General features: G+C 43.5%; 1 long non-coding RNA gene across 1 annotated transcript in view; it reads left to right on the forward strand.

The window, feature by feature from the left end:
• LOC115205982 (uncharacterized) overlaps positions 1 to 12146 on the forward strand; it is a 137074-nt gene that overhangs the window by 87160 nt on the left and 37768 nt on the right. Inside the window, exon 2 of the long non-coding RNA XR_003880721.1 lies at positions 2958 to 3155. This is a non-coding gene — a long non-coding RNA (uncharacterized LOC115205982). The remainder of the gene's footprint in view (positions 1 to 2957; positions 3156 to 12146) is intronic.

Raw genomic sequence — 12146 nt, forward strand, 5'->3', positions numbered from 1 at the left:
ACATTCTCTCTCCTTGTTTTCTCCTGAGGTTAGCTATTTGGGGGGGGGGGGTTATGGGGTTGGGTTGGGCAAGGCAAGACTGAATTCAAAGACTGACAGGGTCGCAAGCTGAGAAAGTGCTTAAGTGAAGCTCTCTCTCTCTCTCTCTCTCTCTCTTTCTCCCTTGAACTCAAATGGGCTGAGCATCTTGAGGATTGTCAATTGTCCATCCAAGACTAATAACGTTTGGATTGCCTTGAAGTCAGCATATGTTGTTTTATCCCTCATGGAGAGGAAGGGGGGGGGGGGACTGGCTCTTCTTAGACTGTTTGGTTTAGATACACTCTCCAACACTCTTGTTTACCTCATTGTGTTTACCTAGTGGTTGGAATGCACTGGTCGGACTGACTAATGTCTGTAGAGTGATTATTGCTTACCTAGGCTGTTAAGGAGAGCCAAAGGAAAGCATTTCCATGTGGCTGCAGTTTTGCAGTGAGCAAATCGATCTGCATTCACATCGACCCTTTTGTTTCTGCACTATGACTTACCCCTGGAAGCCTTAAAACCAGAAAGCACCTTCACAATGGAGTGGCTGTTAAGAAGCACTGTTCATAAGATAGTCATTCATTGCTTTAGCACAGCACTCAAGCTTTTTTAGTAGCCTACTAGGCCCAATGTATATCTATTACCTGTAATTCAATACCTTCAGAAGAACCATGTGTCATACTGACAGTGAAAGGAGACATGGACATGTTGAAGTGTTGTAGCTTGTGACAAATCCCTTCATTGAACAAATAACAGCTGCATCTTCCACACAAAAAAAACAATGCGGTACCAACATGACAACCTGTCTCCTTTGCTGACTGCAGTGACTACACACTGCATATTTGTTGGTTAGGGAGGAAAGTTTGCAGGTTGCAGCCTTTTCTGGATCTTTTGCCTTCCTCTACCCTCCTCTCTGTTCCCCAGACGTATGGTTGGCTTCTTGCCTGCTCCTGCCGGGATTTCTGGTCATCAGATGATCATAACCACTGACACTCATCTGCTGCAAATGCTTGGGTTGTGGCGAGTTCAGAGACAATCAGAGCCACGTCGTCAAGGGAACCGGGTGTCACTTCTTTGCACCCCCAGTGTCATGACTAAACCTGTCGCTATGAAAGTCTGAGCCCCGAAGGTCCATTTTAGCCAGACAGTTCAGTTGACTCCATCCTAATGCCTTAGTTGCGGAGAGGTCTGACACCGTGTGTGACCACTGACCACCACCGGAGGCATCAGTATGAGCAAGACCTGCTGGACTGATAAATGTTGCTCTTTAGCTGCCTCGGACACGTCTCAGATGAGGAACACAGCAACGGGTCCACAGTGGGGCGACCAACCATTAAAGGAAACCCCAGGGGATGAATCCTGTGCAAATAGAGAGATGGTTGAGTCCAAGCTCTTTGCTAAGTTTGTTTGATTTCCACGTTTGAGCCGACCTTGAAACCCCTTGCCCTAAATGTCAGATGTGAAAGATTTTAAAAAGGAAGAGGGGGAGACTATCCAACTGATAAGCCTGAGCAACCATTCTACTAAGATCTGCTTTGACCTTTCCAGCTATTAGCAAGATCAGAGGGTTGTAAAGCACCAGAGTGTTAGGCTCGAATGCTGGCTGCTGTACTGTGAGATAGGAGAGCTGTGCAGGGTTGATGTTGATAGTGCGAGGGAGCGATTACATGAACTGTAAAAAGAAAGAACTGTGACACTGTCTCCTGCTTGCCAGACTCTGGCTGCTCTGGCTGTCAGATGAAGCTGATTGGAGACAGTGCAGGGGAGGCTGTTATTAGAGTGGAAAGATTTCATTTGATGTTGTCTTTATGACACGGCCAAGATGCCAAACCTCAGGGTATGTCAGTGAGTGAGCGAGCGAGCGAGGGAGGGAGGGAGGGAGCATGCACACGTGAGTGTGCCTCGTCATGTTTCGATTTTATTCTCTAGTATCATGTCTGACGCTGTCTCTGATTAAAGGAGATAACATAACTCACTAGTGTGACTAATTTACAACTCAGTAGATGCCTGTAGGGATCCACGTATGGCTAAACGAATACATATCCAGTCGATAGAGCAGAAAATCCTTCAATATTCATTAATGAATAGGTTTAATCAGGTGTTGCTTTGTTTGTTTATTTAACAGCAATATTAGCATGTTAATTTGTCTGATTAGACAAGCACTACAAATGTTTTAGTTTCCCACTGAGGGAAATTCATTCAAGGTGCAAAGGCTGCAATGCTGTAGTGATCAGTTCAGTTGTCCAGTTCAGGTCCCATGCAGTGTAGCTCAGTGTGTATAGTGTCAACTCTGTAGGGTTTGATTGGCAGATATAAAACACGCTAATAGATACAGGCATGACTGAGCCCTCCTGAAGTCTGTTTGAAATGTATATTCAAGCCCTGAAGGGCCACAAGAGAAATGATGACGCAACGATGAGCTGCCAGAGATTTCAAATGAGCGCTTGATCTCACAGGCTTTCTAAATGCAACCATTACCCAAATCCCCTGTAGCAGTCCAAATGGCCCCCAAAAAATCCCATATAATCTGTGTGAGAACATGACCTTATTACAAAGCTCTATCCACAACTTTCATGTCATTGTCTCTTGTAAATATGCACAGTCAGCTACAACAGTCAAATCATTTAAATCTGTTGGGATTTTTCATTTAAATTCAACATCAGTTGTTTATCATTTATCTCCCGCACTGCTCAAGGCCACCGCGTATTGATGAATTAAAAATCAATTTCTGAAACGTCTCCTATACTCAGCTCCGATGGAAAATTAGTTATTTTTCAACTTCTTGTGTTTTTCTGTCTGTTCTGAGACGTAATCAGTTTTCTGTCGTGGTCGAGTTAATTAACTTTATATGTAAATGTATCTGTAAAAGTGACAGTTGGTGTGTGTGTTTTCCTTTTCCTCATCTGTGTTTTTTTTCTCCCTGTCACTCACAGGCAGATTGGCAGGTGGCCCGAGCTGAGCCAATGACAGGCGGAGAGGAGCCTTAACGTCGGGCAGGCTTGAGTCCAGCCAAAGTAGGCTGTCAACATAGAACAGAGTGGAGGCTACCCACACACACATACACGGATGAGAGCCCAGGCCGCCGGCTTGTGGATGACGCCGAGTGGCGGCTTCCCCTCCACGTCTATAAGGTACGCTGAATAGCATGGCCTTGGTGGAGTTCTTTTTTTTTTACCCTCAAGGACAGAACATGACGTGGCTGTGTTCCGATACCTTCCCTAGAATACTATCTACTTAGAGTTCATGGCCAAAGCATTTCTTCCTTCTAAGTGGTAGGCTAGTATGCTAGTGTGGATATTGGAACATAGCTGACTTCTATACAGTCTGTGGGAGACTTTGACCCTGTGTCACACAGCAGCTGCAGACTAACTTACTGTAGGAAATGTTGATGAAATAATGACTTGCTCCTACCCTAATATCCCCTAATTGAATGTGTAAACATGATAAACGACTTGCTATTAACGGCTTGTTACATAATGTGTCTGCAATTAAGACTCCCGGTAGTTGATGCTTAATGCACATTCTGGATGCAGGTTCTCATATTTCACTGTACACACTGCCAGGTAAACACACTCATTAGCTGGATGATGTCATGTGACTAGAGGAGCATGCCATTGACAAGTGGGTGCATATTTGGAATATACAGGCACCAGAACTAAAACTCCTAATTAGAGTAAATGGGCCACATCTTAGGTAGCAATAGTGGCTTAATTCCTCTTAAATGGTGATTAAATGTCACTGGAGTATACAGTATGGTCTAGTGCATGAGTAATCAACTCTGACCCTACGAGGTCCGGACCCTGCTGGTTTTCTTTTCTACCTGATAATTAATTGCACACACCTGGTGTCCCAGGTCTAAATCAGTCCCTGATTGGATGGGAATAATGAAAAAAATGGAGAGGAACTGGCTTTGAGGTCCAGTGTCGAGTTTGAGGGGTCTAGGGAATAAGACTGATATTGGAATGTTTTATTGGCCTGTGTCTGAGAGAAGTCCCAACCTCACCCCCCAATATTCCAGTATCCCTGGGCATGCCAATGGCAACTTCACTTTAGCTGCTGCCAAGCAGGGCAGGGAAGTGCCGGGCCGGGTAAAGGGATGGTTGGAACAGGAAGGCTGTACATGAGGAGGCTACATGGCTGCTTCCCTCCCAGGGAGAGTTCCTGGCCTATTATTAGAGAGGCTCCTTTGACCCACTTCACATTGATTAGAGTCATGTTAGATGGCAGAGATAGAGAGACAGCTTGGAATGTGAACATAAAGTCCCCAGAGTCATAGAAAGAGACACTGTACTTGAACCCTTTCCAGGGAGATTTTTTGCCACTTTTCCCCAAGTGTTAGTGTGTAGGGTAAACAATCTGGAGAGCAAGGACCGAGCACTGGAAGTCAACATGCAGTAGTGCAGTGGAACTGACAACAGCATTCATTCAGTGGTTTGCCATTCATTAGGCACACCAATGGTGAAACTGTATGAATATGAAAACTATTTAAATGCAATTTATATTTAAGTCAGTCCTTGAGGTTTCTCCATGAAGCTACACCATTAGAAAAAAGGGTTTGAAACGGGTTCTTCTGCTGTCCCCATAGGAGAATCATTTTTGGTTCCAGGTAAAACCCTTTTTGGTTCCAGGTAGAATCCTTTTGGATTCCATTACCCTCTTTGGTAATGGTTCTACCTGGAACTGAAAACGGTTCTTCATAGGGTTCGAAATAGCAATTTCTTTCTAAGAGTGTAAACAATCTTATTTGCCACCACTTCCTACAGTATAATACATTCTGAATATGCCCTAAAGATAGATGTGAACCAGTAAACTTGTTGTGACTGTCACTGCAGTATTTAGTGTGTGTGTGTGTGTGTGTGCGTGTATACTGCAGAAGTGTGTGTGTGTGTGTGTATACACTGTAGTATTTAGTTAGTGTGTGTGTGTGTGTGTGTGTGTGTGTGTGTGTGTGTGTGTGTGTGTGTGTGTGTGTGTGTGTGTGTGTGTGTGTGTGTGTGTGTGTGCGCGTGTATACTGCAGGTGTGTGTGTGTGTGTGTGTGTGTGTGTGTGTGTGTGTGTGTGTGTGTGTGTGTGTGTGTGTGTGTGTATACACTGCAGTATTTAGTGATTTTTTTGTTTGTGGGTGTGTGTGTGTACATGTGTGATACAGCCAGAGCTATTCTCTTGATAAACTCACCAATCAAAAGGTGTTTTACACATAGATCAATTCATTAACTAAACTTCTACTGTCATAGTTGAATCTTGAGCTATGTCCATAAACTTTCCTGATTAAGTAATTTTTCCAAAAATTTTGCCAGACAGATTATTTCACTTGTAATTCACTGCATCACAATTCCAGTGGATCAGAAGTTTACATACACTAAGTTGACTGTGCCTTTAAACAGCTTAGAAAATTCCAGAAAATGATGTCATGGCTTTAGAAGCTTCTGATGGGCATAATTTGAGTCAATTGGGGTGTACCTGTGGATGTATTTCAAGGCCTACCTTCAAACTCAGTGCCTCTTTGCTTGACATCATGGCAAAATCAAAAGAAATCAGCCAATCAGCCAATAATTGTAGACCTCCACAAGTCTGGTTCATCCTTGGGAGCAATTTCCAAAAGCCTGAAGGTACCACGTTCATCTGTACAAACAATAGTACGCAAGTATAAACACCATGGGACCATGCAGCCATCATACCGCTCAGGAAGGAGACGCGTTCTGTCTCCTAGAGATGAACGTACTTTAGTGCGAAAAGTGCAAATCAATCCCAGAACAACAGCAAAGGCTCTTGTGAAGATGCTGGAGGAAACAGGTGCAAAAGTATCTATATCCACAGTAAAACGAGTCCTATATCGACATAACCTGAGAGGCCGCTCAGCAAGAAAGAAGCCACTGCTCCAAAACCTCCATAAAAAAGCCAGACTATGGTTTGCAACTGAACATGGGGACAAAGATCATACTTTTTGGAGAAATGTCCTCTGGTCTGATGAAACAAAAATAGAACTGTTTGGCCATAATGACCATCATTATGTTTGGAGGAAAAATGGGGAGGCTTGCAAGCCGAATAACACCATCCCAACCATGAAGCACGGGGGTGGCAGCATCATGTTGTGGGGGTGCTTTGCTGTACGATAGACTGGTGCACTTCACAAAATAGATGGCATCATGGGGCAGGAAAATTATGTGGATATATTGAAGCAACATCTCAAGACATCAGTCAGGAAGTTAAAGCTTGGTCGAGAATGGATCTTCCAAATGGACAATGAAGCAAGCATACTTCCAAAGTTGGACAACAAAGTCAAGGTATTGGAGTGGCCATTACAAAGCCTTGACCTCAACCCTATAGAAAATTTCTGGGCAGAACTGAAAAAGCATGTGTGAGCAAGGAGGCCTACAAACCTGGCTCAGTTACACCAGCTCTGTCAGAAGGAATGGGCCAAAATTCACCCAACTTATTGTGGGAAGTTTATGGAAGGCTACCTGAAACGTTTGACCCAAGTTAAACAATTTAAAGGCAATTCTACCAAATACTAATTAAGTGTATGTGTCACGGTTGTTGTAAAGAGGGGACCAAAGCGCAGTGTGTGTGTAGTTCCACATTTTATTTACTCTGTGAAACTCATGCAATACATAAAAATAACTGAATAGACAAAAACAACAAACCGTGACGCAGAGGAGAACAAACACTACTCAAAAATAATCACCCACAAAACCCAGGAAGTAAAACCCCTACTTAAATATGATCTCCAATTAGAGACAATGAGGACCAGCTGCCTCCAATTGGAGATCATCCCAAACAAGCCAACATAGAAATACAAAAACTAGAACCTTCTAACAGAAATAAAAAACATAGTAAAACACAAAACACCCCCTGTCACGCCCTGACCTACTCTACCATAGAAAATAACATCTTACTATGGTCAGGACGTGACAGTATGTAAACTTCTGACCCACTGGGAATGTGATGAAATAAATAAAAGCTGAATTAAATAATTCTCTCTACTATTATTCTGACATTTCACATTCTTAAAATAAAGTGGTGATCCTAACTGACCTAAGACATGGAATTTTTACTAGGATTAAATGTCAGGAATTATGAAAAACTGAGTTTAAATGTATTTGGCTGAGGTGTATGTAAACTTCTGACTTCAACTGTATATGCACAGACTTTTACCAAGGCCTTTTACATGAATTTCAATGGATAAATAGAAAATACAATCTCTGGATTCTATTTGATTAATGCATTCATTCTCAAATGGACGCTGCATCCTAAATATTAGGGTCTCAGAGAAATCTAAAAAGGGTTAATAGCCGTGAAATGTGGGAGCAGCAGGGTGGAATGATCATATTAAGGAATTACTTAGTCTAAGGGCAAAGTAAATAGCTAGTAATTGCTGACTCCACTGTGATAAAGAGGCAGAAAAACAACAAATGCATGGACATTGTTTAATCTATACGCTTATAGGCAAATCCAGGCTAGATGAAAGAACATAGAAAGTGGTATTTGTTTGTGGTTCTGAATAACATGACCATCTGTATTCAGTATCTGTCTCATTCCCTGAAGCGATGATGACACCGGGCGGTAGGTAGCCTACTGGTTAAGAGCCTTAGGACAGTAACTGAAATGTTGCTGCTTCAAATCCCTGAGCCGACTTGATGAAAAATCTGTTGATGTGCCCCTGAACAAGGTGCTTAACCCCAACTGCTCCTGTAAATTGCTCTGGATAAGAGTGTCTGCTTACATGTAAATGGATACAAAGGCTTGGCCCTTGGTTGACTGGGCAGCTGGATGGCAAGGACATGGTGTGGTGTGAGGGCATGGTGGCAGACCAAGGGTAACACTGGGCAGGCGGGTCAGGGCACCCCAGAGGTACCAGCTGCAGCCAACCAGCCAGCAGAGCTCTCTAAGGGACGCCCTACACAGTGGCCCTACGGTAATTAAGTGTTAGACATTCAGAGATAATCCCTGACAAATGTGTCCGGCTGGAATCATAATGAAGCCCAATGCACATCTCTTTTCTCCTCCATTGCCACAGCAGCTGCTGTATATGGAAATGGGTTGGTTGGGATGGTTTTAAATCCACCTAATTTTCAATGAATTATCGCCTTCCTTGATTTTCTATTCATTTATGCATAAAAGAGAAACGATGTGTAGATGGAGGAGTCAGAATTATTTATAAAACAGTGGATATCAATTAATTGTCATTTGTGACTGACAACCTGACAAGGACTCTGAAGATGGCCACCAACCAACCGCTGACCAAACGCCTAGACCAGAGGCACTCAAAAATCAATCTTGGTTGTTCTTGCGTTGTTGTTCAGTTATTCTAACCACATTGTTTGGTAAACTAACATAAATCTGCTTGTGCCAGGGGGGCTCTATTCCAAGAGCCTTCATTTCACTGAAATGGATCGTTCAAATTTCATCTTTGAGCTGACAGCTGCTCCACGACGCCCACACACCACTGGAGCAGTAGTGTTTTGGTTTCACTGCACATCCACACTACTTTATTGGACATTATAAACTGGGTAGTTCAAGCCCTGAATGCTGATTGGCTGATAGCCCTGGTATATCAGACCGTATATCACGGGTATGACAAAACATTTATTTTTACTGCTCTAAATACGTTGGTAACCAGTTTATAATAGCAATAAGACACCTCGTGGGTTTGTGGTATACAGTATGGCCAATATACCACAACTAAAGGCTTTGTCCAGGCACTCCGCAATGCGTCGTGGCTAAGAACAGCCCTTAGCTGTGGTATATTGGCCATATACCACACCCCTTGTGCCTTATTGCTTAAATGTTTTTCTCCTCCATCTTAGATAATGGACCCACTCTATTGATTCATATTCATGCCTGTGTAATGCCCGACCCATCAGTGCTTATTGCAGTCTAGGGAGTGTTAATAAGGGGAGCTGTACAGGATGTAAAAGTGACCGCTATTAGAGAGAACACAAGAAACGGAGTGGGACCAGTAGCCATTAGCCGATGTCCATGCAGCATTAACAGCAATGCAACTGGCTGCATGGTGCGCTGACAACAACCTGGTCCTCAATGCAAAGAAAACCAAGGAGCTCATTGATGATTACAGGAAGTATAAAGCTGCAGTCACGCCCCAGTTCTCATTGATGGCATTGAGGTGGAGCGTGGGCCCAGCTTCAAAATCCTATGGTGTCTACATCTCCAAGGACCTTTCCTGGACCCTCAACACCTCAACCCTGGTCTAAAAGGCGCAGCAGCGCCTGTACTTTTTAAGGAGGCTGAAGAAGGCCCACCTGTCTCCCAAGATCCTGGTGAACTTTTACCGCTGCACGGTCGAGAGCATTCTGACTAACTGTGCCACAGTGTGGTTTGGTGGATGCTGCGTGGCCGACCGGAAGGCCCTGCAACGGGTGGTGAAAACCGCCCAGCACATCACTGGTGCCCAGCTCCCTGCCATCAGGACCCTTCACATCCATGCCACAAACTGTTTGCCCTCCTACCATCAGGCAGGCGGTACAGGTCTCTACGTTGTCGCACTAGCTGGCTCAAGAACAGTTTCTTTCCAGCTACTGTAACCCTGCTGAACTCTTTGGCTCGGCACTAGCCATATCCACCCACCCAACCGCTTAGTACTGCCTCTCAGGGACCTTGTTGCATTACTCTCTTTGCACTCTTCACGGTACTACTGGACTCTGATATTGCTTTGCAAAGTCTGATTAAGGACATTATTCAGTTGTACATGTACATGTCTACCTTGGTAACCTCATTGCTGCTATCCCTGTATTTCAGTTGTATGCCTCCTTGCACTTTCAATTTGCCTTCATTGCACATTTAGACTTGCCATTTGTACTTGCCATTTGCCTTCATTGCACATTTATACATCCCACTTAATAATATACATTGTATTGAATTGTTTCACTTTCATTTGCACTTCTGGTCAGATGCTAACTGCATTTCGTTGTACTGTACTTGTACTTGTTCAATGACAATAAAGTTGAATCTAATCTAAAACGAGTGTTGAGGGTCATCATAAACATTAGACCCTCTTTCCCAATCACATACAGTATGGATTCCATACGTCTAGGTGAATTATATGGTAAAATGGGGCATCCCGGTTTATGGCTTGCATAGGGTTGGTAATCTATTTAGTGTGAAGAATAAATTACAATTGAAATGGAATTTTCTCACCTACAAGCAAACATGTCACTACATGAAATCTTAATAAAGACATAGGAATATATATGCATGTTTTATGGTGTGGGGGTGTTATGCAGTGTCATTTTTATGGCCAGAGGTAGAAATAAATGTGAGACTATTGAGAGTTTCAATTGGATGGTGACGGTCTAATGGTGATGGTGAGAGGAGATGTTATTGCAGAACAGAACTGTTAAGTGCTGTACTCAGATGACATATACATTTGAACACACATCAATGCATCAGAATAATAAAGTGTCAGTGATTTATCTTTAGCTTGGAAGAAGGAAGACCATTATTTAGAATAGGCAGATGTAACGATCTTTTATGCTTTTGAACAACCCCCACTACACATCGTACTCTTTCATAGTATTTCATCTGTCTGGGATAGGATAAGTCTCTGGTTCTTTTTCCCCCATTTCATTTGGGAGGATATGGGGGTGTTTGGTTAACGATTGGGTTGTTTTGTTCATTGTTTTGTTGCAATCACGAGCCTTCGTTATAAAAATATATGTAATACCTTTGTTCCCCAATGATTTGGTAAAGAAGCCAATTCTGAATTGTACTCCCACTGTTTTTGTATAAATGTTACTTCCGAGACAAGATGAGCATTTTTGAAGGCTTTTCATCTACTGTCAGCCCATTTGTGTTTGAGATACAGAGGGAGTTTGCGTGTGTGTGTGTGTGTGTGTGTGTGTCTGTGTGTGTGTGTGTGTGTGTGTGTGTGTGTCTGTGTGTGTGTGTGTCTGTGTGTAAGTGTGCATGTGTTTTATAAGGAGCCCGTTTGAAAAACCTGCCCTCCCCCGTCTATCTTTCTCTTGCTATGTCAGTACTGTACTAAGCCTTTCTTACGGTTTACCTTCCCCGCTCTATTCAAATCTTTACGTAGTGTTTGTGCAACTCACTGGCCTCCTCTCACCTTCATTTACCCTCTGTTTTTGTCAATAGAGAAGATACATGAATACACAAGTGACTGTCATATTTTTACCCTAAGCATAACACTCCAGCTATGAATGTCAATTGGAAGAATTAGCAGTCACACAACATCTTTACCATTTGAAGTAGGTGTGATTTGTAGTAATTATAAATAACTAGCTAATTAATCACATTTGCATTGGCAATGTTTTAGTCTACAGTGTGTCAGCCTCAGGTAGGCTACATCCACCCACACACACACACTGCCACACAAAAACATGCGCCTATACACCGCTCCCCACTCCCCTTGCACCCACTCGTGCTGCTCAGATGGGTCTTATGCGTCTCCATCACCAGTTCTGCTCTAGCTGGGCGTATGCAGTCTCAGGCTCCCAGACGTTGGCGCCATCTGTTGAGCTTGATTGCCCTGCTGGTGGGGGCATCCTCTGTCTTCCATCTTCCACATGCCAGGCCTGCGAGCCTGGGAGCTTTGATAGGAACCCCCTCCGCTCCCTCTATCCTCTCTCTCTCTCTTCCTCCTGTGACGTGTCAGTGTCATGGCAGACCATGATGAGGTGTCAAAGCGCTCTCTCTCTCTCACACCCTCCCTCTTTCTATTTCTCTCCCTTTCTCGCTCTCTCTCACCCCACCCCCCCCCACCCCCTCTCTCTCGCTGTTTCATGTGCCACTCCCGGTCTCTAGCGTTTTTGTGATTATTGGAGTAGCTGACAGATTTGCCTCGTTCATGTTTTGTTTTCGTGGACAGGACATTCTTTTCATGTCTTCAATAGGTTTGTGGTTATTTTACGTCTGTAAATTTTGTTCTGTGTGAAAGTCCCTGTTTTCTCGATCACATAAATGGCACCAGGCGTTATGGTACAACCTTTTACACAACGCAAGAATGGAATGTCACCAAACCAAAGGTATTTGTGATAATGGAGCTGGGAAGAAGTGCTTGGTTATGAATGAATAGAACAGAACAGGAAGACCAAACATTTCCCCCATCAGGGAGACAAAGAGACTGCCGAGTTGTGGACAGGAGATG

The sequence above is a fragment of the Salmo trutta genome, chromosome 13 (assembly GCF_901001165.1).
Source record: "Salmo trutta chromosome 13, fSalTru1.1, whole genome shotgun sequence".
NCBI classification, from domain to species: Eukaryota; Metazoa; Chordata; class Actinopteri; order Salmoniformes; family Salmonidae; genus Salmo; species Salmo trutta.